This window comes from Sciurus vulgaris (assembly GCF_902686455.1).
Source record: "Sciurus vulgaris genome assembly, chromosome: 18".
Lineage (NCBI taxonomy): Eukaryota > Metazoa > Chordata > Mammalia > Rodentia > Sciuridae > Sciurus > Sciurus vulgaris.
The window spans coordinates 38,641,019-38,667,799 of NC_136479.1; the positions used below are offsets into that span (position 1 = coordinate 38,641,019).

General features: G+C 51.7%; 1 protein-coding gene across 12 annotated transcripts in view; it reads left to right on the forward strand.

Moving 5' to 3' along the window:
* Nucleotides 1-26,781, forward strand: part of AUTS2 (activator of transcription and developmental regulator AUTS2) — a 1,098,554-nt gene that overhangs the window by 923,018 nt on the left and 148,755 nt on the right. The gene's annotated exons all lie outside the window — the stretch shown is intronic.

Consider the following 26,781-nt stretch of genomic DNA (forward strand, 5'->3'; position numbering starts at 1 on the left):
CACTCTCCTCTGGGCCCCCTGAAATAAAAAAAAAAAGAAAAAAAGATGGGGTCGAAGAGAAGGCTCGTGGGGATCCAGAGCCCCTGCCACCCTGTCCCGCTCTGTCGGTGACTTCCTTCCTCCCAGCCAGTGCTCCCCCTTGGCACAGGGACACCTTTGTTCTCAGCACTCTACCTCTCCTTGACCTTCGTTAGCACTTCCCTCTCAGGGCCAGGGAGGAACGTTGTGGACGCCGAGCACCTGGAAGGATGGACTCCCAACACTTGTCCACACGTGCATCTCTACTCTGTCAGGGTTTACTGACCGGCCACTGAGAACTGAAGTCACCCTGGTAATGTCCAGGAGACGCCTCTCACGCTCACTGCCATCGTAGCTCTCAGAACTTCACCAAGAGGAGGGATGTTTTAGGAGGATTCCAAGAACATATGCCATTCTTCCCTAGGTTGGCATTTTCTGAAATGTTTGCTGGAATATTCTTCCCGTAAGATCTGAATGGCTATTTCTTAGATAAAGGATTTCTTGGAGAATTACTGAGTTAAGATGAGGCAGGTCTTTTTGAAAGGGTTAGGGTAGGTGGAGATGGTTACAGTGTGCTGCCAACAGAGTCAACCCTGGAACACATACTCCTGTGCCCAGGCCCTTGGATAGATTAGGAGATGTTATTCCAGATCCTTCCAACTGAGCCCGACTGGTGGAGAACCAGAGGGTCACCCTCTCCTGCACTCCCCTGGGAGTGAGGCACCAGGAGCTCGGCAGGGGAAGGGGCCAACAGCCCACGGAAACTCAGCACTGGGCCTTTTGAAGGAATGGGTGGGACGATATTATTTAGTACAGCCTATTTCTTCTATTTCTGTAGATCTTCAGAAGACATGGGGTGAGAGATAATAGAGCTGCCTTGGAAGTGTTCATGGCCCCATGAACTCTACAGATCCCCTCTCCACCATGGCTGCTGGAACCCGCAGCCAGCTTGGTGGGCCACTCATTTTAAAGAGATGGTTAAATGCCGATGAACCTCATTCCTGTCTCCACTGTGCTAGCCCATCTTGTGTCTTTTGTTCTTATACCACTCTTTTGTCTTTTTCAGTGCTGGGGATCAAACTCAAGGCCTTATACAAGCGAAACACGTGAGCTAGCACTCAGCTGCGCCCCAGCAAGCCCTCCAGCAGTAATTTTTTAAATATTATTTATTTTTTATGCAGTGCTAGGATCGAACCCAGTGCCTCACACATGCTGGGCAAGTGCTCCATCACTGAGCTACCACCCCAGTCCGATTTTTGACATGCTCTTCCTCCATTATCTTTTGAAGTCACCTTACATCTTTTTGCTCTGGGCCAGGGGATGATATGCTCAGTGATTCCAATAGTACCTGTGACTCAATCCATCCTTGGCGTTGGCCTGTCTTAAGATGCTCCACTTGGGCTGATCAGCAAGGCTGCTATGGCACATGTCCTAGAGCCTGGCCCTGTGACATGCTTGCAAGGGCACAGAGGGTCTGGGCACTGGGGGCTCTCGAGTGCACCAGTCCTGTCTTCTGTGTCCCTAATAATTGGAGCCATGAAGACAATGTACTCAACTCTGCTCTCCATTTCGTCCCCACTGGGGTAAGGTCACAGAACGTGTCTGTGTACATGTCCTCTGCACCCTCCTACAGGGTGTGCAGACAGTGACAACAGATATCCCAGACATTGGAGCTAAAAAGGACCTTAACGACATCTTCACCAGGGGCAGCTGACAGGTCCGAGCTGACAGTGTGGTTGCCTGGAGTGACTCTGGGCCAAGAAGGAAAGGCAGGCTGCATGGGGTGGTGCCTGCTGGGAGCAGGCCGCGGGAGCCAAAGCCACATGCCCAGCATTTTCTGCCCCTTCGCTCCCTGCCCCCAGGACATTACTGACAGGGCTGGCACCAGGAGTTCAGTATCCTTATTCTGAGTCTATGACTCTTAACCCTATTTGCTGAAGTGATTGTGTTTCTTCCAGCTATGAAAGGCATTAGTAAAGTAAAACACCAGAGTATTAAGCTACTTCTGTCCTTGCCATCGATGTAATTACAAAATAAAAGCCAGAATCTGGCCTCTGGCCTCCTCTTTATTCCTTTTCCCAGCCTCTTTGCTTCCTTCCTCCCTCCCTCCCTCCCTCCCTTTCTCTTTCTCAGTGGTAGAGGTGATAACCCAGGGCCTCAGGTACGAAAGGCCAGGACTCTACCACTGAGCCACCTAGCCCTATCCCTTCCCCAGTTTCTGAAGGCATTAAGAAGTGAGGCCTGATTCATGTTCAACTCTACCCCGACTGTCTATATTTAGCCATGTTTTTGTGATTCTACTTTTTTAAATAAAGACTATCTATTTGATGAGACACACCCTCCAGTGAATTCGTGTCCTCTGGGTACTTTGATAAATGATCTTGCTAACCAACGTCAGTCCAACAAGGCCGAGACTGCCAAGTTAGATTATCTTTCCTTAAAATAAAAACAAAACACGGGTCACATTAGTAAATACCAGTCTTTTCAAATAATAACCCAGATGAAACTGAGACGAACACTTCAGCTCTGAAGGGTCTTTTCCTTGAGATGGTGGGATTCTTGTTCCTAAGCAGTGAATTTGCCAGTCAGCCCCTGGTGCTGGCCTGTCCCTCCAGCTCAGCTCAGCTCACCAGAGACCAGGTCTTCTTCAGAGTTGCGGAGATGATATAGCTCATCTCGTTGGGTGGTTGCCTAGCAGGCGCAAGGGCCTGAGTTCGAATCCGCAGTGCCCCGGGATTGGGGAGAAGAAAAAACACACACACACACACTTCAGAGTTGCAGACGTGATTCAAGCCCACCCTGGGACAGCACAGAGCAGGTGGCAGTAGTGAGTGGTTTTCCCGGGCTCTTCGTCCAGTGTTCTGCAGCCTGCTTCCCCCTGTGTCCTGCGTGTGCCGGGCTATTTAACACGATAGAATCCATCTGGTAGGGCTCTCTCCATTCAGGCTGAGTGATTGAACTCACAGTTCCTCTGATTTAGTGCCTCATTTGTCACTTTCTTGAGGAGAGGTTTTTGGACCCATTTAGTTGGGAGATTGGCTGGAGAGGGAGGAAGCCACCATTCCTCTCCGCTTCAGTATGATTCACGATCAGCTGGAAAATGCAGGAGGACGACAGAGGATGACCAAGTGCTCTGGAAAGCAGGCTGTGGTGGCGTCGATGACTTTACCAGGCCAGGCTCTGGGCTGCCTTTGAGATCAGCATCTAGGCTCCTGGGAGTCTGGTCATTTTGGCTACTTGGGGATGCACAACACAGTGCCTTCAAAAATGGCCACCGCTGACGTGGTGGGATCACACTTCTCTAAAATGCACTGGGCCTCAAAGCAAATGTCCATCTTCCCGCAGCTAGTAGCCCAGTGCCAGTTAGAATGGACCAGAGTGACAGTTTCCACCCTTCCAACCTCTGAAACAGTAGTTCCAGGGCTGGAAGCCAGGTGACTTCCCACTGAGCTTAAGCTACCCAAAAGCACCCTGTGCAGAGGTGGGGCTGCCTGCTGAGTAGGAGGGGTCTAGGCCCCGCACCACTGGCATGCCAAGAGGGGGCTTCCTGCTGGTCCGCCCCTTGCCAGGTACACATTTCCTATTGGTTCTTCAGGAAGGAAGGAAGGCAGGTCAGAAGGATGCAGGAAGTGGGTCAGAGAAAGGTCGGCCTGTAATAGCAGGGGCGGAGGACTTCCATAAGGTAGGACTTCTCTGTGGAAGAAGGTTCTGAGCGGAGGCTCCAGAGGGAAGCCCTGCCTAAGGCCATCAGGCTACAGCTGAGCCTTCCCTTCCTCCACCTTCCGCTCCAGAGCTAAGCACACCAGACTCCGGCGGTGTGCGGAGAGTCAGGCTGTTTTTAATTGAAAAATAAATTTTTTCTTGAGAAAAAGGGAGTGCTGTAGACCTTCGAGGCAAATGGGAGAGCAAAGAGCTATACAGTGTAGGGGCACAGAGCAGGGGTGCAGAGCCCTGTGGGTCCGTGATGAGCACCCGGGTGCCCCGGGACCCCTGAAGTGCATTCAAAGCTGTGCTGATTTGCATGCTGGGAAGGAGGCCCACATCTGTAACCAAAGCCAGGTTGAGAGGTACAGGACCCACAGAGAAGACATCCTCAGACCCCCTTCTCCCTGGCTGAACTTGGCCTCCAGCGAGAGTGTTTCCACTCTCCAGAGGCTTGGGGACCTTGGTGACTTCACCGTCCTCCTCTTAGTCTTGTTCATGAACAGGAGCGTGCAGTTGGTTCATGCTTGTGTTTCGAGACAGGGTTTTTAAAAACCCTTACGTTTCTTATCGTTTATCCAGTGATAATGTGTCTGGTGATAAGTTCTTCATGTTTATTTTACTCAGCCAAAGATGGAGTCAAATCAAGTTCTATATAGTAAGATTTTTTTTTTTTAACCCAGAACAATGAAATCAGAATTTTAGAGCTTGTCTTACCCAACCCACTTATTTTAAGGAGCTTTCTCAAGGTCATACATCTAGCTGGTAGCAGAAGTAATGAGTTATTTTATTCTTTGCTCTTAAGACAGGAAATTATAGAAATAATGGAAGTTCATGAAGCCGGAGATGTTCTCCACTAGTTATATAAGGCCCAGGGTGGCTGTATAGAGACCTCCCACAGGGCCCCGGGGGCAGCCCTGCGCAGTGGATCCTGCCCTCCACCCCCTCGGCTCCTTCGGGGTGTCCTGCTAAGCCCACACACAGGCCTCTGGGGCCCTCCAGAGCTTGCAGTCCTCTCAGACTTGAGTGGCCGTACATTTATGTGAAGTATATGGATTTGTTCAGAACTCTTGCTTTAGATTATCCATCCCAGGGATTCCTGAGGCCGAGGCAGGAGGATCACAAGTTCAAAGCCAGCCTCAGCCACTTTGCTAGGCCTTAAGAACCTTAGGCCCTGTCTCAAAATAAGAAATAACCCGATTGGGAATGTGGCCCAATGGTCAAGCACCCCTGGGTTAAAGCCCCAGTGATGGATAAATAAATAATCAATTGATCCAGGATTTGCACCATGTTGCCCAGAAAAATAGGAAGTCAGGGGAGGGAGAAAGGAAGGACAAATACCTCCAGCATTTTCCTCTGGGGAAACCTGGTGCTTGCTGCCTCACAGAAGCATCTTTTCATTTGGCCAAAAGCCGCGGGGTGGGGAGAAGCTGGGTTCTGTTCATGGATTGCTGGTGGTTTCCTTCATCCTCAGCAGCTTTCAGAAAATGTGTCTGCTTTTGGCTTGAGGCTTCTGTGAGGGCAGGGATCTTTCCATGGGGCCCCTTTCTCGTGAATAAGAGCTCCTTTCACTGCTGTTCATGTTGTCCCACCATGTTGCTGCCTTAGAGAAACGTGTTGTATATATAACCCAGATTATGTCCCTATAAAGTGAGTTTATAATGACTCCCTCGTGAGCTTAGCCAAAGTATGTCTAGACAGTTTTTTCTGGCTTTCCCTTCCAAATTTCTTTGGGTTAAAAATAGGGAAGGATTTGTTTTAATACAGTGTAGCACTGTATCTTTAACCTTTTGTTCAAATGCATATTGCCTGTTTAAGTTTTATTTAGGGAAAGTGTATAACTTATAAACCGGCTCACTCAGACCTCGGGCCTGCCCCGGTTGGCCTTCTCGTTGCCAGTGGATTGGCCAAGTCTCCAGACGGCTTTACGGGAGGCTTAGACCCAGGGAAGCACTTAATTATTACCCAAATTTTACCCTTTAGTTAAGTCTTATGGTAAGATATCCCAGAGATTATATTTTTAGCAACCACTTTAAAGAGGCTGGGGAGATTAATTTAAAATTGATAATCGCGTGGCCGCGTAGCAGCTTAACAAGCCCAAGGTCTGCCTTGTGGAGCTGGCTGCTCTCGGGGGACTCCAGTTCAATTCTCTCTGCTGCCAGTTGAAATCAGAAATCACAACCACAGTGATTAGCAGTGGATTCCCTGATCTCCCTGCCCCAGGCAGAGGGAGAGGGGCCTGTTTTCTTGGTAGCCAGTAGTTAACCCTTTTGTGGGGTGGGTGGAAGGGTGGGCTTGGGCTGGGGCCTAGGAGGTTGCATCTTTGCAAGAGCTGCCCAGGCAATCCTTTGAGTCCCAGGTTCAGGGGCCACTGGTCTGGGGGTAGTGCTGCTGAGTGGTGGAAGAGGGAGCCCCTGGGCTCATCTACAGCCACCCCCGCACGGCTGCTGAGCAGCTTTGTTAGGCTGGGAGAGCCTTTCTTTGTGGAAGAAGCAGAAAAGCCGCTTCCGCTCTCTGCCAGTTTTCTTCTTTTAAAAATGGCCTCTGGCTAGCCAGTGGACGATCACGGATGGTATTGTGGAGCAGCAGTAAGCAGTGTTAATGAGCTGCAGGATATCAGAAACAAAAAGGAAAATATTTTCCCTGCAGGCCAAACAAAATTAATTTTAAAAATTAATGTAAACCACTAATGCTGCAAGTGCCTCCATTAAATCATGGGACTGTGACATGTACCATGCTATATTTTCACCATTGAATTTGTTATCTAAGAGGTGTGCATTGTTTGTTACGGTGTGAAAAGCTGTTTTCCTCCAGATAAGCTTGTTCATTAGTAAACTGGATCTCTGCCACCTCCCGTTTCTTCGCACTGAAGTAATGCCCCGTAGCATAAATGCAGACAGCCGCTCCGCATTTAATATCAGAAATGTAAATCAAAAGCGTCCAGTCTGGTTGTAAATGGCTTTGGTCTTTCCCAGGGTGGCATCCGGGGAAACTCTTCCCCGTGCAGTTCTGACACCACTGCTTTGGCAGACAGTCCCTGAAAGCAGGCTGATAATTATTAAACAAAGTATCTTGTTTCCCACTGAGGTCTCCAGATCGCTCTGTCATTAGACTGGATTTATTTCTAGGGTTTCATTCATGCTGTGACAGCCTGGGATGTATAAGTTCTGTCTTTTAATTTCAGGCAGAAATGAAACTGGTCAAAGGCAGCTTGGGAGGGAAGTAAGCTTGGGAAAATGGCGGTGCGTCTTTATTCCTGAAGGCAGAGTGAGCAAGGAAGACACCTGGGTGACACGGCGAGGCTTCAGCCCCAGCAGGTCGTGCACCAGAGCCGGCCCGGAGGCAGCACAGATAGGTGCGGGAAGCCGTGGTCCCTGCAGACCCAGAGCACTCCTTTCCCAGGTTGGCGGATGCTGGCTTTGCCTTCTCTGTTCCACCAGCAAAGCCAGAACCAAGGGCACGTGCCGTGGCAGTGACAGAAAACTGGGCTCCGTCCTAGTTCCAGACCTGCACCTGCTGCACGGATGCAACCTGGGCCAGCCCAACCCTCAGTGCGTGCAGCTTCCCTTTGGGCTGCTGCACCCTGCCTTTGAGGGTTGAGTAAGCTCGGGATCTGCTCTTCCCTTCCCAGAGGGAGAGCAGATTTACCGACGCCTCCGATGCACCTTTTGGCTCCTGTGGACTCTCCTTCTGACTTCTGTGGGCAGGATCTAATTCAGCACTGTTTCGGTGTGAGGGGTGCATCAGGAACCGGCTGCGAGCTGAGAAAACCCGGTTAGCAATAAGCTCATTTCCATAGAAACGGGCCAATTAAGAGTCTGAACGACAAAGCATTGGCGAGCCCTGGCCAGTCAGCTTTTGGGGTCCTGCAGAGGGCAATCTGACCTTGGGCCGATGGGGACTCAGCTGATCGGATGCACAGGAGGGATGCTCTGGACCTCTGGGGCGCTGTGGGGTGTACTGTGCTCTGACTGCAACACAGGCCTGTAACAGCAGCAGTAGGAGGATGGGGGAGCACCCCCTCAGCTCCCCATTTTACCCACAAGGATGAATCTCATTAATAACGTTCTGCTAAGGGGCACACACTGACTCATTCTGAGAAGCCCATCAGATGTGGTGGTGGCAAAGGGATCACATACGTGAAAGCAAAGTGACCTGCCATGCCGGGTCCCAGTTTGCCTGTCCCAGGTGGCCCCAGTCTATACCTCTGTAGTGATAAAAAGGATGCCTGCACTCCTAAGCATACCCTGCTTTAATTCTTTGTGATCTGGTCACCTGACTCAGCCAGAATCTGGCCAGTTTGTTCAAAGCAAATAACAAACCATAAAGAGCTCTGTGAACGAAATCGAATCCCTTGCCTAAGAGTCATAGAAGGGTACGTACTGGACAAAGCCAGTGAGGTCAAGTTTCAAAGTGGGGGACATAAACATCCTATTTGTATGTACATATGTCTGTAGCAAAATCATAAATACCATGCTGAACAGCACATCGGTGACAAGCTCATTCCCTCTTGGGGGATCTTAAGTTAGAGAGCAGCTCTTTAGGGTCCTTACATATATCCTTCCTTTATCCTCTACTGTTTTTTATAGTCCCGAAATACTTTGTAATTTAAAAAGAAGCAAGCAAGCTTTCAAGATAATTACGATTAGTCCACTGGGGAGTGATTTCATTAAAATATGGGAGTGTGCGTGCGCACGTGCAGTGAAGGGGGATTGTACTTAGGGTCAGGCACCGCACGGACTGGTCCTGGAAGTGCTGCTACTGGGGGCCAGTGTGCAGCTCTGCATTTGACCTCAGGAGAGCATCCAGGACAGGCTGCAGGAAGAGCCGCACAGGAAGTCTGTCCAGTGCCGGCCTCGATGCTTCCAGGACACTCAGAACTGAGGGGAGCATCCTGAAGCCTGCCACGGCAAGGGCAGCCATGGGCTTGCCTCTGTGGATGGCCATCCCGTCCCTTGTGGCTGGAGGCTGGCACTCCCTGTGCCGTCCTCGAGGTCAGCCCTTGTTCACAGAGTGTCATGACTCCTGCAGTGGCCGTAGCTGACTCCTTGCTCTCCACCTGCTGTAGAGAGGAAGGAGGCACACAGAGAAATGGGCGGCCCCTGGCACTCCTTAGCGCCCCTTCAGCATGTTCCCCCGACCAAAGCAGCACCAGGCCGGAGGCTGAGGGACTCATCCTGGAATGAGCGAATCTGGAGGGAGCCTCATTTCCGCCCTGGGGATGCACGTGAGGTACACGGCTTCCCTGCAGACGACCCCAGCAGCGCTTGTCCCAGTCCCCGTGCTGTCCAGCTTCCGGCCAGCTGTGACTCTAGGCAGTGAAAGGCCACATACCCTTTCCCCCACTGGCTTTGCATTTTTACAGTTCACGTATATTTTCAAGCATGTTCCAATAGGTATAGGTCTAATTCCAGTCATACCAGCTGACTTATGAAAGTGCCCAGGAATGGACAGACTGCCCCAGAACAGGAGGGAGTCCACATGGGAAGGGATTTTTCAAAAGGAAATGAGACAAAAGATGGAGTCACGAAGACATGAAGTTTAAGCTTAGTGTGTGACATACTTTTTTGTTTGTTTGTTTTTTTGATACCAAGGATTGAACCCAGAGACACAGATCCACAGCCATTTTTATATTTTTTTATTTTGATACAGGGCCTTGCTAAGTTGTTGAGGCTGGTTTTGAACTTGTGATCCTCCTGCGTCAGCCTCCCAAGTGACTGGGATTACAGGTGTGTGATCGCTGTAAGATTCTTGACATTACAGTGACAGGTGACCTTTGTTGAGCATGTACTATGTACTGGGCACTTTGGTACAGCTTTCTCTGGCTCTCTGCCTTTTATCCACACCAACCACCTTTCAGGTATTTGGATGAACCATATGGAATCACGATTTTTATACGTCAGAGACAGTCAAATGTCAGTAATTTTTATATGGTTTGAACTAGTAATCTTAACTGTGTTCAAAAACAGTCAGATGTTGGCAATTCTATATGATTCAATCCAATAATCTTACTGTAATTGTTTGGTAAGTGGAGAGATTCAGATATTGAGGCTTTCTCAGAGTGAGCCCAGCTAGCAGGCAGCAGAACTGCTAGGCCCTTTCTAGAGCCTCTCACTGAACTGGAGCCGCCTCCTCGGTTGGAAGACAGTGGCACATTTTTATGGCCTCGGTGTTCAAATAGGTTCTTTCTTCGATATGTCAGCCAACTTTGAGATCCAGATGGCTGGTCCAAGGGATCATATGCTTCCTGGAGTCGGGTTATGCTGGTGATAAGCGAGCGCACCAGAATCCTGAAAGATGGAAAGTCTTAAGGATTTCTGCTTCTCTCTCCTGCAAAGAGAGAAATCGGTGCAGCCAGCAGAGGGGCTCGCAGCAGGGCCTGGCCCGTTAAGTGAGAGACTTCCATGCTGAGCCACTCGAGAGAGACCTGGACAGAAATCAGACTCTTTGCTGCCCTGGAAACCCAGGGCTTGACTCTGTAGTTCATCTGTTAAATCAAGTGTGCAGCCGGCGTCACGCACAGAGGGGGCGCAGGGCAGAGGTGGGGCGTCGGAGCCAGCAGCGTCACAGTCAGGCTAGGGAGAGGAACGGGGCTGGGAGAGCGTCTTGGACCTCATGTTCCCAGCAAAGAGAAGCCAGCAGGAAAGGGTTTTCAAAACCAAGGAGCTGGTGGAAGGCACCAGAACAATGGCAGAAGAGGCAGGGCCCCCGGGGGCTGAGCAGAGCACGGTTTCACTCTCGCCTTTCAACAAGACTGAATGAAGTTTAGGGTTTTTCGTGGGGCGTGTGGCCATTTTTAAACTTTCATTTTTCATAATGTCACAGATAATCTTTTTATCTATTATCCACTGGCGCTTCTCTGAGAGGCATTTGCATCAAATGGCGCTGTGCGGATCACCACTGTCTCTAGTGGGGAAAGCGCTGGAATGAAAGGTTACTCGCTCCCTCTGCTTGCGCCGGCTTTGTTCTTGATTCTCACAGTTTTTCACATCCGAATTCGGTATTTCTGGAGTTTTTCTTTAGAAGCCCTTCCATTCTGAGATCTAAGCACGTTCAGACTACAATCTATGCGTCAGGGTTAGAAAGCCTGTGTTGGCTGAAAGTGAAGCATCGCTTTGAAACGTTTGTGGGCACCCCACGTCCTCCCAAACCCCTTCCGAGCAAGTCCTGCAGCGGCCGCGGCTGTGGAACGGCCACCACTCACACAGCGGGGTCTCTCCCTGGCCCTGGCTTCCCACGGGAGTGGAGCAGTGGCCTCCCAGGCGTGGGCTGCCGCAGCGAGCGGGGCCGTCCACTCCTTTCAGCGGCACAGAGTGTGGCCTGCGGCCTGCGTTTCTGCCCCCTCCTCCCGGGCGGGCAGAAGTGGGGCTGCGTGATAGAGCGCGCAGAGACCGGGAGCAGCCGGGCCTAGCGGGGAGGCATCAAAAGCTGCCAGCCCTTTGTGTGCCAAACCCTGGGGGAAAAATGACCTAGAAAGTCGAGGGAATAGGACTGGTAGCTTCTGCTCAGCTTCCATCCTAGTTCCTTGGCCCATTGTCCCAAGCTCAGGGGACCCCAGGAGGGACCAGGGTTGTCCTCAGGCCTACCTGACACCGCATATCAGAAGCATTCGTTCCCTCGCAGCCTCCTCCGCTACCCCCTGCCAGCACGCTCCATCTCACAGGCAGCCTGCAAACCCTTCTGTCCCTTCCAGAAAGGAGCACGGGCAGTCTGCAGAGGCAAGGCCAGAAGCGCAGAGACCTGCGCGTTACCCAGGCCTCCCGCCACGGCACTGTTGCGACAGGGCCCTCCAGCCAGCACGCAGAGGCTTGGTGTGCGTTGCAATACCAGGTCCGCAGAAGTGCTGCTGGCCCGTCACCGCGGCCCTGGACGCTGGCTGGGTCCTGCACGGAGCCCACAGGGCCACCTGCAGGGCCAGGACAGGGCTGTCCTCCATTATTCAAGAACCCAAAAACTGTCGAGTGTGAAACATGGCCAGGTTTGCAGAGCTGTTGGCCAAATGGGCTTGGGGATGTAGGGCTTTCTGAAGCAGTTTCTTATTTTTACCATTCCCTGCTGGCCTAGAGGTGGTCAGAACTTCTTTGGGGACACACTGCTCCTTTATTTTCAGGACACTTCAGATAGGGGTGGTGTGGAGGCTGCTGCCAGACCTGTTCTCAAGGGCAGGGTGGTGCCCTTGAGCCAGCGGGTGACTTCCTCTCCCCCTCGCTGTCTCTCCAGACCCTGGAACCAGTCATCCTAATTTTATATTTTATGACCGAAAAGAAACTCCAGTCAAATCGTAAATACACCAGAACCCCCGGTGGCGCGACACCTGAAAGCATTCTCTCCGAGGGCGTGGAAACCTCGCCGCGATGCGGCAGGAGCGCTGGAACCGCTTCTGAGTTGTCAGCCAACATAACACATTTCCCAGTGGTTACAGATACAGTGCCGTCTTGAATGTGGAACTCTCCCAGAAAGCAAAGCAGTGGCCTGTATCGTGTCTTTTTCCTCATTCGCAGTGGCTTCTGTGAGAGCTGTGCATGTTCAGTTTCAGCATAGGATGTTGGTAACACTTCTAATGGAGTGCCTGCTAAATTATTCTTATGTGACTTGCTGGTTAAAGGGAGTTGTGCCAGTGTTCACAAAGCCACCTACACACTGCAGCGTGGAGTGCAGAGGCCACTGAAGTGGGACTCAGAATGCCAGGTCATGTGGCTGGAGTAAGACTGGGAGGAGAGGGTGCTGCCGCGCCCTCTCCCCTCGCCCAGCCTGGTAGGAGTTCCAGGCAAGCAAGGCGGAAGATGCTTCTGAAGGTGGCCTTGTGCCAAGTGTTGGCCAGGTGTGATGGGATAGCCCCTCTGTGGTCGTCCATCTCAAAGCTCGGGGGTCACAGGCGATGCTCCCTTGCTCTCCTGCAGGAGAAGAACCGGGTTCTGAGACCTGAGCAGCAGCTCCTCAGCAGGAGGCCCTGGTTCCCTCACCCACCGTCACCTTTACAGCCCGGGCCTCCGTCCACATGCCCCTCACAGGCCACCTGCCGCACAGCTACCTTCTCTCACCTGGGCTGGCTGCTAAGCAGATGATCCGCCATTCCTCAGTTTGGCTGGTTCCACAGACACCAAACATGCAGAAAGAAACCTCTAGGCTTCCCCCAGGGATTCAAGGATGGCCTTGTGGTTGAGCCCTTAACAGAGAGGGTGACATTAAAAGTAAAAACTATGCTGGTTATAATGGTAATATGTGCTCATTGTGAACATTCAGAAAGTTCAACATGTTAAGAAAAAAATCCACATTTCCATCAAGATATATTCTACATGATTCTATTTTTTTCAGTATGTCATACCAAAGAAAAGGTGGCGTCTTCCTTTAGTCATGAGCAGCACAGTGTTAAGTTTAGGGATTTGGGTTCTAGAGTCAACCCAAGCCTGGGTTTGTAGCTAGTTCTGCCACTTGCTGGTTTTGTGACTTCGGACAAATTATTTAACATGCCTATAGTTCTGTTTTCTCAGCTGTAAAATAGAGACAAGAGTGGCTTCCTCATAGGGCAGTGGGCAGTGTTGAGGCACTAACACAAAGCCTTAGTGTCATGCCCCTGGCAGGCAGTAAGCACCTAACAGATCAACTGGTAACGTTCCCCTTTTGCTTTTTTCCTGGTTTTGTTAAACAAGAATATAGCTTTAAAAATCCAATTCCAGGCTCTGCAAGCTGTACAGTCACATAGAAAGTCCTGGGGCTGATGCTGGAGCACAGTCGTCATCATCTCACTTGGAAGGCTTGTTAAACAGATTGTGACCCTGCACCTAGAAGTCCCGATTCACCAGGAAGGGAGACTATCTGACAAGTTCTGGTTTGTTCCTGCTTTAAAAACCAGTGGTCAGATAGCACTGGTCAGCAGGACCGAGACAGGACCTGTGGATGTGGACCTCTGCTCCTCATTCCAAACACCTGGCAATGAGGACAGCCACCGTCTTGACTCTGCACTCCAAAACCAGAGGGGCTGAGGGACTCTCAGTCCTGGGCCAGGGAGAGCCCTTGCTGCCTGCTGCATCTCTCCACCCACGGTGAGGTCTGTACATCTCCATGGGTGAAGTTTGCAAGGCCAGAACAGACACCTGGAGGGGAATGAGACCAGGGCAGATGCGTGTGTTGACTGACCGGGGATCGGTGGGGTGAGAGCCACTGAAACGGAGTGAGCAGTACCTCTGCTCTGGGCCTGGAAGCAGCCCTCTTAGGGTCTGGTGCTCTCTGCAAGCATATCGCCTTCTGGTTTCTGGCAGCCCCTCAGGAATCCCCCTCCTTCCAAGAAGCACTGAAGTGTTGTGGCCGAACCCAGGAATCAAGCTTGAGTCGCCAGCTTAGGGGCAAGGATGTTCCTGCACCATTCCAGCCTTGGTTTCCTAGTGGATAAAATGGATGTGTGCTCTGATTCAGTGACCTCAGGTTGGGGGTGCTCCACAGTTGTTGGGGGCACGTCCCTGAGGTCAGAGTCTTCTATAAGAACGGCAGCCCCCAGGGCAGCCCTGGTCCTCTGGAGAAAGACAGGAGTGCCCGACCTAAGGTCCTGCCCTGGCCTGGTGCCACTCGCCTTTACGGGCCACTTGGTCTTTGCACCTCGGTTCCCTCCTCTGGGACATGGAGATGAGTCAGTACTAGACTGGAACCTCCTCTGACTGTCAGTGGCTTGAGCCCATTGTCAGCTGGAAGGCTCAGATAGGGGAGTGTGACGTCTAAAAACCCAAACGGCAAGAGCATTTCTTCCCACCCTCCCGCCTGCAGGGGTGGGGCGGCTCCGCGGCCGCGCCGCAGCCTCCCTCTCAGCCGCCCTCGCGCGCGCTGCTGCCGGCTGCCCACCTGTCCCCCGCCGCCACCGGGATGGCAGAGCGCCTCGGAAGCCGCGCGCGCGCCGCCTGCGCGTCCTGCCGCCGCAGCCAATCCGCGGATGCTCTGCGGGTGACCTCCCCCGGGCCCGGGAATAAATCGTCAAGTTTCCCCACCGCGGGTGTCTTTGCTAGCCGGCGGGCTGCCGTCTCCTGGGCCAATTAGGAGGCCGGTCATGAGCAGCGGGGCGGGTCGGGGCGCTGCCCGGGCCAGGCCGGGCCGGGGGCGGGCGGCGCGCTGCTCCGCGGCCGAGGCACCCGCGAGTAGCGGCTAGGTCGCTGGCGCTTGCTGGCCGCCCGCGGCGCTCCCAGAGCCCGCTGCCGGACTCTTTCCAGCCCGACGCGGGAAGGCCCCGGGACCCGTGCGGGGCGCCTACCAGTGCCTGAGGACCCCATTCCAAAGCTGGACCCAAGGAGGTCAAGGCCGGCTGGCCTGGCCGGGGCGCCAGCTAGTGTCTCCCGTGCCCGAGATGCAGCAGATGCCAAAGCTGCCCCCAGCAGTGGACGTGCACCTCAGGACCTAAGATGCGCCTTTCCTGGAGACTTGGAGCTTCCTCTTGGAAATCCGGAGATTGTGCCTGGTGGCTTTGTTTTTGCATCCTTTACTCTGCTTTGGCTTTGGGATTCTCTGGCTACCTGGATGTGCCTTGCATTTGTGGGTAAGTCTCCCCTGTTTCACAGCACCAGTGATCCAGCCCGGGCACCAGCCTGTAAATTCCTGAGCCTGAGGTCACTTAGGGCGGCAGAAGAGGACCCAGCTCCTGAGGAAGTAAGGGCTTTCTGATTCCACCCTTCCTTTGATGGAGAGAAATATAATTTCATGGCAGAATTTTCTTTAAGCACATTGTCTGATAGAACTGGCAATTACTAACCAGGAAAATGAGTAGCAATTAGGAGTTCAGTAATAAATGGAAGTCTATTGTCCTAATTGAGTGGAATTACTGATGGGTAATGGCAACACTGACTTCTTCAGTTTAATTAAGAGTTTATATAATTATAGTGCACTTTTTATTTCTTGGGGGAGCCATGGGGTAGGAATTAAATAACCAGAGTGATGGTTAAGAAACCCATTTAATGGATAAGTAACCAGTAGGTTGAAATAAATGCGGGTGCCTTGCTCCAGTAGTGAGGACTTAGATGGCTTCCTGATAAAGGGATGTGCCAGCAGGGCCAAGCCTGGCTTTTCTTTCAGCTGTGAATTCCTGTCTGATAAAATCAGAATGGCTTAGAAACAATTAGGTCATCTCTGAGACTGGCACACTGAAACTGGGCTCTTAGAGACGGCGAGCCTTTGCGCTCGCCTGCGGGTGCTATCCCCGCTCTGTGCCTTCTGTAACTGTCCCCAGGAATGAAATGAGTGGGTCATTTGAGAGTGTTTGCTGTCTAGAGTTCCCGTATCAAGAATCTGGTGATGGAGCCATTCAGATGCTTTGCCGATGGCTGCGGGGGATGGGCAAGCTCCCGCGCTGTGCTCGGCTCGCAGCACAGTGAGCGCAGAGGTGTGCAATTTGTTTGGGAAGTAATCTGTAATTATAAAGATGTTATTTTCCTCTTTGGTGGTGTATTGTTAACTTTACTATTATGTTCTCAAGAAATTGTTCCCCTTGTGGGAAGAAATGAAACTGGAGAGAAATCCCTGCTCAGAGGATAATTTACTTGTGTTCTGGTGTAGGTTTCTGGGAATCCTTTTACCCTGTGTTGGGATGCGTGTGTTGTTTTCATGAGAAGCTCCAGCAGGCTTGGAAATCACTGGGTTCTGAGACACTGGTAAACAATTAGCACGTCCAGCATGTTCGCGCCTCTCTGTACCTTGACTTCTTTTTCTTGTGAATGCAAGGCCCAGCCCTCAACAGGATATCAGGGGCTGCCTCCTCTACAGCACACATACCACAGTGGCTCACATGTCACTCAGGAAGAGACAGCAAGTGGCAGTGACAGAGCAGTGTCCTCTCCACCACATGGGTGTTCAGGTCTGCAGATCACCTTGAAAACTCAGTCCTTCGTGGATCTGCCACTGCAGGCGTATTGCCGGGCTGCGCCCTCCCGGCTTCCCGGCTCAGAGCCCGTTGCCCTGCCACTGCTGCGGTCCAGAATCATAAGGCCCTTCCCACTCTAGGTTTTCTTCCCTCCCCCACCCATGACGATCTTGCAAAACTGCAGAAAATCAAGTCCTTCTAGAACCACGTGGGCTTCATGGGTTGCCTGCGCCTCTTTTGTTGGTGCCTTCTTAAGGCTCAGCTGAAACCCACTGCTTTTATTTTTTGTAAAATTGTACAGTTGTCAGTGGGATGACTGAACTTACCACACCGATGTAATTTGTGTGATGGAATCATGACATTCGAGAATGACAAATTGCCAAGTTTTGAAACTTTCTGTAAGAATTATCATCACAGACCTCAACTCCATCCACCCGTTCCCGAAGTGCTCACAGATCTGTCGCACACCTTCCTGCTAACTGGCCCGTAGCTCAGTGAGCGAAAGAGGGTCAGGGTTCACCGTCTTCTCAGAGACGCTGCCCTTATCCAACCTACCCCAGATGAGCTCTCGGGCCAGTGACTATTGGGTGGGGGTGTGCAAGTTTCCTTCTCAGATAACATCTAGAAATTTTGGTTGAAATTTCCCCTTTCTCTCTTAAAAACCTGCCCTGAGTCAGTGGGCTATGCCTTTATCTCGAGTTAGCCTGACAGCATGAAAATCCCAGAGACGGTTGTGGCATTCCCAGTGAGCCAGGAGCAGATTCAGGTCAAATGACCAACTTGGAAACAGCGCAAGCTGGCCGGCTGGCTCTTGGAAGGCATGGGTTGTGGAGGGCAGAAGTGGCAGCCACCACCCGCCTCTGCCTTTCCTTTCACCTTCTTCCCCCTCAGCACAGGTCCCTGTCCGGGCTGTGCAGTGGGTATCGGTCACCACTGTCTCCTCTTGTGCAATGCGGCGTACTCACTGTAACAACAGGGCAGAAAGTAACTCCAGCTGGTCTTGGCCCCCGTCCCAGGGGGTTAACTGCTGGAGGCACCTGAAAGACCTCTGTCGAACACACTCACCTGTAACCCAGTTCCATAGCCTGGATCTCAAGGACAGGGTAATATCAGTCCCTTTTTATGACCTGTTAAATGTGGTACCTTCCTCCCTTTACTCTTCTGCTGGATCACAGTCTTCCCATTATGGAAGCAGAAAAGTACTTCAAGTTCATCTCGACCCCTCCTACACAAAGTGGGCCATGGATCAGCATGAGCTTTACTAGGGGCTTGTTAAAAATGCTGAACCTCAGATCTGATTTATAGAATTAGAATCTGCATTTGAATAAGATCCCCAGATTATTCAGATGCGTCGTGACAGGTGGTTTCTCCCGTGAGACAGACCCTGAGGTGGAGTTTGATGAGCAGAATATGCGTCAGGGAGGGCCCTTAGGATCAGTACCTGCAGAGGGAGGAGGGCGGAGCTGGAATAGCTGAATGGAGGGAAGTGGCAAGTTGTACTCAGGCCCAGTGAGACAACCATCACCGACCACCTGAAGAGCTGCACAGTGACACTGGTCTTCAGAGTGGTTCCAGGGTGCACAGGGAGGGACGGCTCCCCCTGACAGCCCTCCTAGCACCTAGCCTCCTAGCCTGCCTCTGGACAAAGTTTGACAGCCACTCTGAGGCAGCCTCAGCTGTACGATTTGCTTTTTAATAACAATTTTATGGAAACATACTGCACATTCTATCTCTGTAGTGAACTCACCCTTTTTAAGTGTACGGTGATTTTTAGAGTATTCGTAAGCCATGGCCACTAATTCCAAGACACGTTCTCAGCCCCCAAAAGAAACCCCCAGCCACACTCATGCCCACTTCCCAGAATCTGGGGACTGTTGATCTGCTTCCTTCTTTATGGAGTTGCCTATTCTTAACATTTCATTTCATATGATGAAATAATGCAACATATGTGCGTTTGTCTTTTTCCTTAATTTTTTGAGATCCATTCAAGGTGCTCCGTTTTTAAAATGGGTAAATAACGTGCCATTGTTTGGATGCCATGTTTTCTTTATTCACTTGCAGTTGATAGACAGTTGGGTGGTTTCTGCTTTTTGTCTCTCATGCGTAATGCTGCCATGAACGTTCCTGTATAGGTTTCTGCGTACCCACCTCTCTTGGGTAAATACCTGGGAACAGAACTGTTGGGTCATGTGTTAGCTCTGATTCTGTGGTTTGGGAAGGAACTATTGAACGATTCTCCAAGGTGACTGCGTCCTGCGTATTCCCGGGATGGTGAGAGCTGCGTTTTCTCCATGACCTCTCATCACTCCTTGGTCCTCCTTCCGACTAGCACCATCCTGGTGGCTGTAAAGTGGTATCTCATTTTGGTTTTGGTTTGCATTTTTCCAGTGACTAAAGATGTTGAACAGCTTTTTGTGTTTTCATTAGCTGTCTATATCTGCTTTGGGGAAATGTCTATTTTGATCCATTTTAGGGCAGACTTTTACTCCTGAAGGAGTCCCTCGGGGTACCTGCTCTGTGTCTACATCCTGTGCAAGGTGCTCTGGGGCTGGTAGAAGAAAGTCTAGGATGTGGCCCGCACCAAAGAGAAAGTTCTAGTTCGAAGTGGGAGTATCTGAAGAAGAAAGAAAGAAGACAGGAGAGCCTCCTGTGAGGGGCTGGCATGGGGGACCCACCTGTCACAGTTCTGGTGATCCACAGTACAGGTCGCTGGGTATGCGGGTGGGGGCTGTGGAGAGTGCTGCAGTGAGAAGCTGCTGGAGGAGCCCTAGCAGAGCTCAGAAGACACAGGCAGAGCAGAGGAGAGGAGCCAGAAGCGGGCTTGCTCTGAGCACTCTTGCTATGTAGATTGCAGTCCCTGTAAGAGGGACCTCAAAAGCTCAGAACTCCCCTCAAATGTTTTGCCCCTAATTGACCTTGTGAGGTGAAGCAATTCACCTGTTTGCTCACGTGGGAAAATAAAGTCACATGCCCCTCCTACTTATCGGTGTGGTTGTAAAGATTGGTTGTGATACTCTATAAGCAATTGCTTGAAGCATGTGAGTCACCTGATATGACAGGTGATAAAAAAGTTTGCAGGTGTCCTGTCATCCTGATTCCCTGTTAGCAGATCTCACGGTGGCCAGGCCAGACTTCCCCCAACCCCCAAGGGCAGGTGCCTCTCAAGGTCCCTGATCCTCAGAGCTTCCAGGCTGTATCTCTGTGGGTAGCAACACACCTTAAATGTGACATATTGAGGCAAGAAATTTCAAAATGGGTGTTGAGAGCAAAACCTTGGCCATGCTCACTGCGCATGGCTATGTGCCAGTGACCCTGAGACCAGTTGCACACTTGCCACGTCACTTATAAAAGGCCCTCTTATCCTCGTGGGGAGGAAGCCAAAGCTCCGAGAAATGGCTCCTCTGGTGTCGTGGGTTGCGCCGTACTGTGGCCAGGTCTGGAACCCTGGTCTGCCGACACAGGGCTGCATTTTACTTCATTGGTGGCAAAGGATTAATGCTGGGATGTTTTGGTTGTTGGTCTGTAAGTGGATCCTCCCCCAGGAGGCTCAGGGCCTGGTGGTACAGAGGGGTCTTCCCAGTGCCGGAAGGCTGCCCTGAGTCTCCTTGAGAAAGGAGTTTCTGAACTATGCAGATGCACTGAAGAATTAGGATAGTTCTTGGACATCAGTTCTCAGCTCTTCCGGGAGCCCTTCAGTTGGCAGGGTGATAGAGTATGTGGGTCACTCTTTCTTGAACACTGTCACCACAGAACAGTGGCTCTATAGAATTCAGAAGTAGGTCAGGACGCGTGTACTGAAGAACCCACATGCTGGAGAGTGATTTTCTTTCTTCTGTCCCCCCCCCCCCCCCCCGAGTGCTCTCACGTGCACCCTGTCTCGTGTGGGGACGTGTCCTAAAAAGCCACGTGTCAGTCGTGTTTAAGTCCTTTGGGTCTGTTTTAGATTCCCCTGGAGTTTGGGCGCAGGAGAGGCTCTCTGATAAAGCAGAACTGCCTGGTGAAGCTTGCGACCATCCCCCCCCCCCCCGTAGAATCAGGTTCTGCAGGTCAGGAAGCCCCTCCTTTTGCCTTAGGCTAGCTGTGTCTGTACCACATTGCTGCTCATTTCATTTGCTTTGTTTGGTTTTCTCAGAACAGGGCAGGTAACGGGAGTCAGCGCAAGTCAGAGATGGTGGGATGGGCCAAGGGGGCATTTTAAGGCAGGAGGGGGATCTGGAAGTTTCTCAGAGGGCTTTCAGATAAGAGTTCACAACGAGAATGTCTTCACTCATTATTTGTGTGCCAGATACTTAAGTCACCTTTGATGATCCTGATTGATTAAATGCTGGCCAAAGCCACATCCTTGAAGAGGCTAATTGGCCAGATTCACTCCCCAGGGAAAGTGCTTCATTCTAGAGAGTACCCCATGAGGGCCCCAGCGCCCTGGGGTATGTGCCCAGTCTCTGTGGTGCCCCCTGCAGCCTGTGCTGTGAAGGGTGCCCAGATACACCCAGTGGAGGGTGCAAGGACAGAGGGGAGGTGCCAGCATTATAAAATTACTCAGCAGTCTCAACTGCTGTCTTCCAGATGACCACAGACGAGGCCCTGGCCCCGTGGGAGAGGCCTGCAGATGTTAGTGCTCCTGACAACAGGAGAAACAAGAAGAGAAAGAGCACCAGAGAAGACACCTTGTTGTTAGGGAGAGGATTTTGCCAATAATGTAAATTGCCACTTTCTTCAGTTAATGAAGAAATGTGCATTTAATGACACCCTGCCTCCTGGTTCCTCTGAAGCAGAGATAATAATAAAAACTGATATTTATTGAGAACTAGTATCCAGGTACTTTAGCACTTTGGTTTTCTCAAAACCTTCTGGGAGCCAGGCACACAACTGCAATACAAGTGATTTGGAATGCTGAGGCAGGAGGATGCAAGTTCAAGGCCAGCCTGGGCTGCTTAAAGAGCAGAGAGGGCTAGAGGTGTAGCTTAGTGATAGAGCACCCCTGAGTTCCATCCCCAGCACCAAAAACAAAAAAGCAAACAAAAAGCCACGCTCTGGGACAGTCATGGGTGATGCCAGAGCTTGGCGAGGTGGTTGCTCTGGTTTGGGACCTGGGCCTCTCTAGCAGAGTGGTTTAGAATGTGGATCATAGAGTCACCCGTGCACCCTGAGACCCACCAACCCCTCTGCAGACCCTGGCTGAGCAAATGAACAACGGAGCTCTTGGGGCAACTCTGTTCCTTTCGTTGGTCATTTCAGATGGTGGCCCCTCTCCACAGATGGACAGTGACCACTCACCCTGTTTTGCTGCGTGGAGGAAGGGCTTCTGGGAGCAGTCTAGCAGTCTGTCCAGGCTGGTGTGTGCCCGGTGGGCAGGGTGGAAAGGGCCTGCGCCAGCAGGTGCAGAGCAGCTGATTGAGAAGGAGGTGTGGAGTGCTGCCTGACCCGGCTTCTGTTTGCCTGCTGTAGTTGGATAAGGTAGAAATTCGTCTTGGCTCTGCGTCAACCATTATAAATAGTAGTACCAGCCAAATTTGAGTTCTGTGCTGAATTACCAGCATAGTATTGAAAATGGAGACTTGAAAGGAATGGAAAGGAGAAATTTTCCTCCTACTTGACAGATGTCACTGACTCCTGGGCCTTCCTTTAATGCTGTGGATATTCCTTGCGTTCGGTTGTGGATCAGACCTGGAAGGGACTCAGGCATTTTCACCTGCCTCCACTTCCCCTGCATCTCAGAGGGAGCCTAGGGTCCAAAGAAGAAACGAACCACCTGGGTCACAGGCCTCATTGACAACAGGCCTCACCACAGAGGTTGTCGGAGCTTGGGGTACCTTTTATCTGCTGCAAGGGAGGGTGGGAATTTGGATTCTGTTGTCTGCAATGGGGAAGAGACTTAATCCAGGAATTTCCCCCAAAATGGGAAGTCTGATATAAATGGGTCTGAGATTTTTTCAGTGTGGAAACATGTTCCCTCAGGACACTGAGGAATCTCCTGCTTTGTGTACTTTCAATCTTTTCAGGTTGGTTTGTTTGCTTGTTTGATTTAACTAGGGATTAAACCCAGGAGCACTTAACCACTGAGCCACGTTCTCAGCCTGTCCTTATATTTTATTTAGAGACAGGGTCTTCCTAAGGTGCTTAGGGCCTTGCTAAATTGCTTGGGCTGGCTTGCAACTTGTGATCCTCCTGCCTCAGCCTCCCGAGCTGCTGGGGTTATGGGTATGGCCACGGCACCTGCTCAGTCCTTTCTTTTAGTAATGTTTAAGGGCAGTTTCGTTCACCAGGCAAATGATCTCCTGATACCTTCTTTTTTTTAATGGGGGGAGTGGTTACCAGGTATTGACCTCAGGGGCACTCGACCACTGAGCCACATCCCCAGCCCTGTTTGTATTTTTTTAAGATACTGGGTCTCCCTCAGTTGCTTAGGGCCTCGCTAGGGGCCGAAGCTGGCTTTGAACTTGCGGTCCTCCTGCCCAGCTCTCCTGCTGTTCTGACAGCTCCTCCTGCTTTGCGAGTCTTCATTTTTCAACACAGGCAGAGTCTAGTTCGACGTGTCCCACTCTCCGCTCAGGTTAGGCTCACAGACGGTGGCACAGCCTCTGCCAAACATCTTCAAGCAGCCTCTTCCTTTGCCCTGTGCTCACTTGACATCCCCTGGAGGTGCGGGAAGGTGGTGCCTGGTCTTGGTGTTCAGCGCTGGCTGTCCACCTGTTGCTGAGACTGGCTGAGCCAGGGGCCTGAGAACTGGGGCAGTGATGTCCCTGTTCACAGGCGGAGCAGGCTGGCGGACTCTGGGATAGATGTCCTGCCTGCAGCAGTGCCCACAGCATGGGCGCTTGGTGCCAGGCACTCCTGTGACCGTCCACCCTGAGCAGCAGGGCGGCTGCTCCCTCCTCCTTCCCTGCCTGCCCACCTCTGTGCACATCAGACTCACTGAGTGTAGTTCATACGCCAGATCTGGAACATTTGTGGTAAATAGTGGAAAATTAGAGTTTGTTTGAGGTCATATTTCTCATAAAAGATTATTAGACACGGGATAAGATTATCAGAGGAGATAATTACACCATCTCCAGGCCTTCAGAGGTGAGCCTCATCTAGATGCCATTCCGTGAGGTTTCTGCCTAGAGCTCGTGGGCTTAACCAGGTGACGTGGGATTCGGAAGGTCCCTGCCACTCTGGCAATCTGTGACTCTTGAAAGAACAGTGATTGCTGATTTTTGCCCCCGATCCGCAATTACATCTGTGGGCTGAGGGGGGCTGAGTGGCGGCGTGCCTGCCTGCCATGTAGGCCCTGATTCATAAACACAGTCCAGGTGCTCAGGTGACCAGCGTCCCGCCAGCCAGCTTGTCGGGAGCTGGGAGTCGGTGGTGAAGAAGCGGAGGCAGCGCCCCCCTCCTGACTCCGGCTCCTGCGGCGCTTGAGCTTTTCGGCGGGGTCCTTGGTTACTCGGCGGGTCTGCTGTCAGCTTCCTCTTCCTGCACACGGATGGGGGAGAGGGGAGCGGGCATGAGGAAGGAGGCCGTGCAGGCTGCGCCGTCGTCCTTGCAGTGCGTGGGGGACACCTGGCGTGGCGACCTTCAGCTTCAGCAGGACTAGTGACAGAGCCCCGGGTCCCGCCTGAGCAGTTTGTCCCGTGTAGCGCGATGACGTTTCAATTTCAGGGGTCTCTTGTCCAGCTAGGTCTGAGGGTGGGTGACACTCGCCTGCTTCCTGAAGGAGGGCAGTGCTCCTCACGGCCTGGGCTGAGGGGACGCTCCTGGAAGGCAGTGCCCTCGGCTGATGAGGGTGCGCGTTGCCTCTTTGTCCCTTCAGTGTTTTTGTCACAGGGATGGAACCCACAGCTCCATGCCTGCCAGGCAAGTGCTGCACCACTGAGCTACACCCCTGCTCCCCACCCACTTGTAGTCGTTTTTTTGGGGAGGTGGGTACCAGGTATGGGACTCCAGGGCACTAACCACGGAGCACATCCCCAGCCCCATTTCGTATTTTCTTTAGAGACAGGGTCTCACTGAGTTGCTTAGCACCTCACTTTTGCTGAGGCTGGCTTTGAACTTGGGGTTCTCCTGTCTCAGCCTCCAGAGCCCCTGGGATTATTGGCATGTGCCACCATGTCCAGCCTGTTTGTAGTCTTATTTTGAGACAGGACCTCACTGAGTTCCCAGGCTGGCCTTGACCTTGCACTCCCACCTCAGTAGCTGGGGTTGCAGGTTTGCGCCACCCGCCACCAACTCTCTTTTCAAAATAACTATGTCTCCACGTCAGGACCTCTTGGCAAAATGCACTGACAGAAAGCCTGTGTGACAAAAGAACCCAGTGGAGGTGATAGCCACAGAGGCTCCGGTGTGGTGAGGCGCCAGGTCTAGGCAGGGCACGGGACCTCTCAGGGTGCAGAGCAAGTGCACGTGGCCCTGGGGAACTTGGGAGGTGCGCTTCGCAGCCTGCGCCCCGGGCTGACCATGCCCGGCCATGCAGGAAGGCACGTCCGTGCAGGTGGCATGGAGCGAACCCGACACGTGTTCCTGGCATGGTGGAGCTCATGTGACCTTGCTCACAGTTGCTCCTTTAAAACTCGGCTTCCTTCAGCAGACACGCAGATCTAGGGAAAGCTGGTGGGCCTGGTGGTTCAGCTGTGAAGCCTCCCAGGAAGGAGTTCCAACGGGAGGTGCAGGGAAGTCCCTTGTTCTGCTGGGAAACTGAAAACCTCTATCTCCACCGCTGCCTGGCAGGAGTACCAGGAGGACTTGCGCAGGAGCAACCACCCACAGCTCGCAGGTGAGGGTGCCTGTCTGCCTGGGTGTTGCCAGCTCTGGGCGTGACCCCTTTTGGTACTTAGTCTGAAAACTGGCAGACAAAAACCTGTGCCCTGCGTTTTTGTCTGGGAAGCTTTAAAATGCTGCTTCCCATGGTGGGAAATTGACTCTGCGTCTGTAATGCTTTTACTAGAAGAACAAGCTGTTTTCCCTCTCTTACTGGTAGGATTTTTGGGGGACCCTCCCTTGGGAATCAAAGGCCACCAGGATGCATGACCAGGAGAGCACCTTGGCAAAGGGAGGAGCACTTGGAGCTTCTCTGTTGCACACCACAGGTGAGCAAGGCTGGGAGCCTCTGCTATGGGTCCAGGTCATGCTGGACAGTTCCCTGGTTGTTGCTTGGTGGGATATTAGTGGGATTTAGTGATGTTGGTCGATTTAGTGATCCATTCTCTCCTTCTTCCTGGACCCCTGATTTTTAGCTGGTCCTTTTAAGTGACTCAGACTACATTTCCCAGACTCCTTTGTGGCAAGCTGCTGCCATACACTTGAGTTCTGGCCAATGGATATTTTGAAAATGTATCTTTATTTGTCTATTTCAAGTGAAAAATAAAAATTATATAGAATTATATAAACTGTATATTTATTACAGCAAGATGTTTAGAAACATGGATACATTGTAGGATAGCTAGTGAGCAAATTAGCATATTCATTATCCCACATATATATCATCTTGTGCAGTGAGACCACTTAAAATCTACTGTCGTCATGATTTTCAGGAGTACTGTGCATTGTTAGCCAGTCACCATGCTGAACAGTAGGTTTCAAAAGCATTCCTTCTATCCGATTCCAGCATCTTCCCAAGAACCTCCTGCAACCCAGCCCCTGGAGACTATGGTTTTTCCACTCGTGTGAGTTCAACTTTTTTCTGGGCTTGTTTACTTCACTTAACATAATATCCTGCGAGTTCAACTAGGTGTCACAAATGACACAATTTTCTCCCTTATAAAGGCTGCATAGTACTCCATTATGTATATATACCACGTTTTCTTTATCCATTCATGTCCATGGACAGTTGGGGTGATTCCCTGTGTTGGCCAGTGTGAAGAAGGCTGCAGTGAACGTGGGGTGTGGATATCTCTTTGACATACTGATCCCATTTCCTTTGGCTATCTGCCCAAAAGTGGGACTGCTGGATTACAAGGTGGTTCTATTTCCAATTGCTGTGAACACCCCGTGCTGTTTGCACGATGGCTGTGCTGGCGTCATTCCCGTCCCGGCATGCAGGGGTCCCTCCTCTCCATGACCTCGCCAGGGCATCTCATCTGTTGGACAGTAGCCATCCTCATAGATGTGCGGCCATACCTCATTTCAATTTTCTTGTCTTTGGGTGCTGGGACCGAACCCAGAGCCCTGGGCATGCTGGGCAAGAGCTCTGCCATGGGGCTAAGCCAGCCCTCGTTGATTTTGACTCGCATGTGCCTGGTGGTGCG